The sequence below is a fragment of the Haliotis rubra genome, unplaced genomic scaffold, assembly GCF_003918875.1.
Source record: "Haliotis rubra isolate DU_JTF1 unplaced genomic scaffold, ASM391887v1 Scf649, whole genome shotgun sequence".
Taxonomy (NCBI): domain Eukaryota; kingdom Metazoa; phylum Mollusca; class Gastropoda; order Lepetellida; family Haliotidae; genus Haliotis; species Haliotis rubra.
Genome location: NW_025767356.1, coordinates 71501 through 77500, shown reverse-complemented (window position 1 = coordinate 77500; position 6000 = coordinate 71501). Strand labels below are relative to the sequence as shown.

Below are 6000 nucleotides of genomic sequence, written 5' to 3'. Positions count from 1 at the left end.
GGCAAGTCGCTTGTTCCTGTAATTACCTCGTGCACACTGTAGTTACTGTGGGTTTCAGTCGCTTGTATGTAGCAGGCTGTGTATGAGGTTTGTAATGGCGTGTTCAATCTGTTTTCTTCAAATGTCCGTGTCGCAGCATAGACGTGTAGGCACTATACATTGTGTACGTGATGTCACAGGTTCGTACATGTACGATAATATGAAAGGAATGGTGCTGCACAACATGGTGAAGTTTGAAATGTGTGAATACTTCGATCAGAGTGACGCAACAGTTGTGCCATGGTACTGACTTTATGTGTTAAGATTGATATTAATGACAGCCAGAGGTGGCGTAACCATAGCATAGCTTACAAAATATACTCAAGTAATTCTTTTATTAAATTAAAGACAGAATCAATCGGCACCAAAGGTGTCACACATGGTGTCCTACTCTATTTTATACAGAGTAGGATACCATGTGTGACACCTTTGGTGCCGGTTGATTGTTCCACCGTGTTCCCTACTATATGTTCCAATGGGTGTCCTACTATATGTTCCACTGGCTGCCCTACTATATGTTTCAATGGGTGTCCTACTCTATGTTCCACTGGCTGCCCTACTATATGTTCCAATGGGTGTCCTACTCTATGTTCCACTGGCTGCCCTACTATATGTTCCAATGGGTGTCCTACTATATGTTCCACTGGCTGCCCTACTATATGTTTCAATGGGTGTCCTACTCTATGTTCCACTGGCTGCCCTACTATATGTTTCAATGGGTGTCCTACTCTATGTTCCACTGGCTGCCCTACTATATGTGTTCCAATGGGTGTCCTACTCTATGTTCCACTGGCTGCCCTACTATATGTTTCCAATGGGTGTCCTACTCTATGTTCCACTGGCTGCCCTACTATATGTTTCAATGGGTGTCCTACTCTATGTTCCACTGGCTGCCCTACTATATGTTTCAATGGGTGTCCTACTCTATGTTCCACTGGCTGCCCTACTATATGTTTCAATGGGTGTCCTACTCTATGTTCCACTGGCTGCCCTACTATATGTTTCAATGGGTGTCCTACTCTATGTTCCACTGGCTGCCCTACTATATGTTTCAATGGGTGTCCTACTCTATGTTCCACTGGCTGCCCTGCTCTGTGTTCCACTGGGTGTCCCACGTACTCTACGTTCCACTGGCTGCCCTACTCCATGTTCCACTGGATGTCTTACTCTATTTTCCACTGGGTGTCCCACTCTATGTTCCACTGCGTGTCCCACTCTATGTTCCACTGGGTGCCCTACTCCATGTTCCACTGGATGTACTACTCTATGTTCCACTGGGTGTCCCACCTTATGTTCCACAGGGTGGACTGTAGGTGTAGATCCCTATGTTCCACTGCGTGTCCCACTATATGTTCCACTGGGTGTCCCACTCTACGTTCCACTGGGTGTCCCACTCTACGTTCCACTGGGGGTCCTACTCTATTTTCCACTGCGTGTCCCACTCTATGTTCCACTGGGTGTCCTACTCGATGTTCCACTGAGTCTCCCACTCTACGTTCCACTGCGGGTCCCACTATATGTTCCACTGGGTGTCCCACTCTATTTTCCACTGGGTGTCCCTCTCTATGTTCCATTGGGTGCCCTACTCTATGTTCCACTGAGGGTCATACTCTATGCTCCACCACGTGTCCCGCTCTATGTTCCACTGGGTGTCCCACTCTATGTCCCAACTGGCGTCCACCTACTGTATGTTCCACTGCGTGACCCACTCTATGTTCCACTGGGTGTCCCGCTCTATATTCCACTGGGTGCCTTACTGTATGTTCCACTGGGTGTCCCACTCTATGTTCCACTGCGTGTCCCACTCAGTGTTCCACTGCGCGTCCCACTCTGCAAGTATGTTTCACTGCGTGACCCACTCTATATTCCACTGGGTGTGCCGCTCTATATTCCACTGGGTGTGCCGCTCTATGTTCCCCGACTCTATGTTCCACAAGGTGTCCGACTCTATGTTCCACAGGGTGTCAACAGAGTGTCCTACTCTATGTTCTACAGGTACCAACAGGGTGTCCCACTCTATGTTTCAAACGGAACTATGTTTTACATAGTGTCGAAAGGGTGTCCTACTCTAGGTTCCACAGGGTGTCCGGCAGGGTGTAATACTGCATATTAAACAGTGTATCATACTGTTTTGTCATACAGGTTGTTTTACAATATGTTCCATGGAATGTCCTACAAGGTGTCCTACTATAAAGTTTATAGTGTGTCCAACAAGGTGTCCTACGATATGTTATATGGTGTGTCCAAGAAGGTGTCCTTCTATGTATTCTAAAGTGCATCCTTTAGGGTGTCTCACTATATATTTCTGAACTTGTCCTACTGGGTGTCCTACTATACATTGTATAGTGTGCCCTACATGGTGTCCCACTATGTATTATATACTGTGTCCTACAAGGTGTCCTACTATATATTCTATAGTGTTTCTTACAAGGTGTCCTACTATATAGTCTATCGTGTGTCCTACATGGTGTCCTACTATTATACTTTATAATGTGCCCTACAAGGTGTCCTACTATATATTTCTCACTGTGTCCTACAAGGTGTCCTATGCTCTATATTCTATACAGTGTCCTACAAAGTGTCCTACTATATATTATATTGTGTGTCTTACAATGTGTCTACTTTATAGTCTATAGTGTGTCCTACATGATGTCCTATATATTCTATAGTGTGTCCTAGAAGGTGTCCTACTATATATTCTATAGTTTGTCTTACTATATATTTGTCAGTGTGCCCTACAAGGTGGCTTATATATTTATCTGCGTGTCCTACAAAGTGTCTTACTATATATTCTATAGTGCGTCCTACATGATGTCCTATATATTTTATAGTGTGTCCTAGAAGGTGCCCTACTATATATTCTATAGTTTGTCCTAGAAGGTGTCCTACTATATATCCTATAGTGTGTTGTGCAAGGTGTCCTACTCTATGTTCCTCAGTATGTCCTACAGGTTGTAATACTCTATGTTCCATGGTGCCCATGACGTCGCACGCAGTTTCCTCCAGGGTGAATACGTGGTGTCATATAATGGTGTTCTACGGTGTGTTCTACGTGGTGTTCTACAAAGTGAAGAACAGGATGACGTCATCATGGCAATGCATTATTGCTAAAGGCCTCAAGCCCGTCTTCGGGACTAGAAATACACGGGTACACGATTAATGAGGTCAAGGAACACGGTTAATGAGGTCATGTTATAAAGGCTTACGTGACTGTTTATTATACTCTCTCATCTTCCTGGCCGACATTCGGAGGTATATCAGCCATGGTAATATTTATGTTAGAAAGAAAGGAAATAATTCGGGTTTTTTCGGAAAGAGACAAATATGAGCAAAAGCCCAAACGATTTTGAAAAGAACTGATAGGGCCAACAACTAACACGTACGGTGTGACACATGCAGATGTCTTCCTTGTGTGTGGAAAGAAACGCATGTACTGTACATATTCAGTGTATGCAATAAAGACCGTCCGCCCGCCCGAGACGGCCCGCCCGGCTAGATTTCTGACGGACGGTCTAAATTTACAGCTAGCCAGCCCGATGGTCTGATAAAACATATTCCATCTACCCGAGTAAATTCACCATATCTTAAAGTCTATTCCATAGATGACTATTGTGAATAGACTGTTAGACAGTAAATACATGTCTCAGGTTAATTAAATTATTCATTGTAACTAAGAAACATTCTTTGGATTGTCTGGTCTGGTTAAGTCCATTTTGGGCTGGTAGCATTTTGAAGTTGCCAGCCCTGATGTCTAGCTGTGGTTTTGACGTATTTCATACACTGACATATTGTCGTCTCTATACCTACGTTCAGAATAAACAGGAACGAAAGATCAATATGTAATGAGTTACTTATCTCGAGCACCACGAACAACACTTCATGGGATTTTAATATCAAAGGGGCCCAACGATACTTTGGCTACAAAATATGGTTGACTAGTTAGAATATCAATTAAAATATCGGTACGTGCTTCGGCACAATATTCATAAGCAACCTTTCAAAATGAAAATATATATACGTTTTATAAACAATCGTACATAACATATATTGAACGCGCGTATTCGTTCAATATATCTAATATTTTCACATATAATCATTTACACTTTTGATTCCATGTCAGGTACTAATTAGAAGTACTCCTACCTCCTACGTGCGTGAACAACGTCAGCTGAGCCAGGGACCGTCACCATGTCCAATGGTACAACAACGGTCACAGATTGGGAAAACGACGGTACTGACATCACCTTTTCTCAATAGATATCATTGTTGAATACACGATGCCATTTAGAAAGTGGTCAAATGTAACATATGTTATATTTGGGATTACACACTCTTAGTAAAGTACAGATTCTAGTCATTTTCTTGGGTTGAGTCCCATTCGGGATTCGAATCCACACCCTCAGAGTCAGGCACCTAATCGCCAGCACACAAAGTCAGCCGCCTAACCCGCTCAGCCACCGCGGCTTCCACAAAAAAGGAAGGTCGGACAACTGGTAGTCTAGACTGCGGACTTTGTGTACCCCCTGATAAGTGTAAATAATTGCAGCTATAATGTATGGTATCAGCTGGCTTATATTGTCTGGAAGCACATCGTGTCCAAAACAGAAAACTGCACTATTACGCAGTTTTTTCAGAGTGATTTCTTCCACGTTAGACTCAAAGCTTAATCAACCCTCTACGACAAACTTGCCACCACGTGTGTTTGTATATGGTATTATATGACCCTTTAAAGATAATACATGAAACCAAATGACAGGCACTCTAACCATTCTTCATCACAAATCCATTGTATTCAAGCGACCACCACAATACGTCTTCCAACCGATGAGTCACCCTCAACACCCTTCAACAAGGTGAACTAAACATGTTTTTCTTAATTTAAAAAAAGAAAAATGCATCATTTGCCAATCAGGGGTAGGTTTTACATATATAGCTTATCACCGAGTGTCTTTGAGTAGGCTAAATAACCTCTGGTTTTCAACTTTTTCCGTGTGAGATTTTCAAGATCAGTGGAGATCAAGATCAATCCAACAAAGTACTAGAATCTGTACTTTTACAAAGAAAGTGTAATCTCAAATGTTACATATGTTGCATTTGACCACTTTCTAAATGGCAATGTGTTTTTCAAAGATCAATGAGGTAAACAAAAGATTTACCATAAGCATAGTTCCATATTCCTTGGTGAAACCGGTAGAATTCCGTAACACACAAGCTTTGTATATGATTAATTAGAACATTATAACTGATTGAGTGAGTTTAGTTTTAGCGATATCCCAGCAGTATCACGGCAGGGGCATCGGGCACATTGTACATATATGGGCTATGGAACCTGGGTCTTCGGCGTGTCAAGCATACCCAAATGTGATATTACCGAATGTATCCCATCAGAGATTTAATTTGACTTTATGCATTTATTGAATTCCAGTTGGTATCCCGGTCATTGTGGGCATCGTTGTAGCAGTTGTAACAGCAGCCGCTGTTATTTGTGCTGTCATTAAACGGTGAGGAATCTATTGTCATGTCATCATCACTGTCGGTACTTTTACTCACTAGCCGCTGTACAGATTAAGTAGTCAGCTGTAAACACAGTCTTCCTGACATCCAGTACAAATTGTTGCGTGCATAGGACATGTTGTATGCTCTATCAATTTACTTTAATGGTTGAAATAATCTCGTTCCACTGGGTGTCCCACTCTACGTTCCACTGGGGGTCCTACTCTATTTTCCACTGCGTGTCCCACTCTATGTTCCACTGGGTGTCCTACTCGATGTTCCACTGAGTCTCCCACTCTACGTTCCACTGCGGGTCCCACTATATGTTCCACTGGGTGTCCCACTCTATTTTCCACTGGGTGTCCCTCTCTATGTTCCATTGGGTGCCCTACTCTATGTTCCACTGAGGGTCATACTCTATGCTCCACCACGTGTCCCGCTCTATGTTCCACTGGGTGTCCCACTCTA

At 43.0% G+C, this 6000-nt stretch overlaps 1 long non-coding RNA gene across 1 annotated transcript in view; it reads left to right on the top strand.

Moving 5' to 3' along the window:
- Nucleotides 1-4882, top strand: part of LOC124257051 — a 6006-nt gene extending 1124 nt beyond the window's left edge. The window contains exons 2-3 of the long non-coding RNA XR_006893169.1: nucleotides 4160-4270; nucleotides 4837-4882. This is a non-coding gene — a long non-coding RNA (uncharacterized LOC124257051). The remainder of the gene's footprint in view (nucleotides 1-4159; nucleotides 4271-4836) is intronic.
- Nucleotides 4883-6000: the final 1118 nt, after the last annotated feature.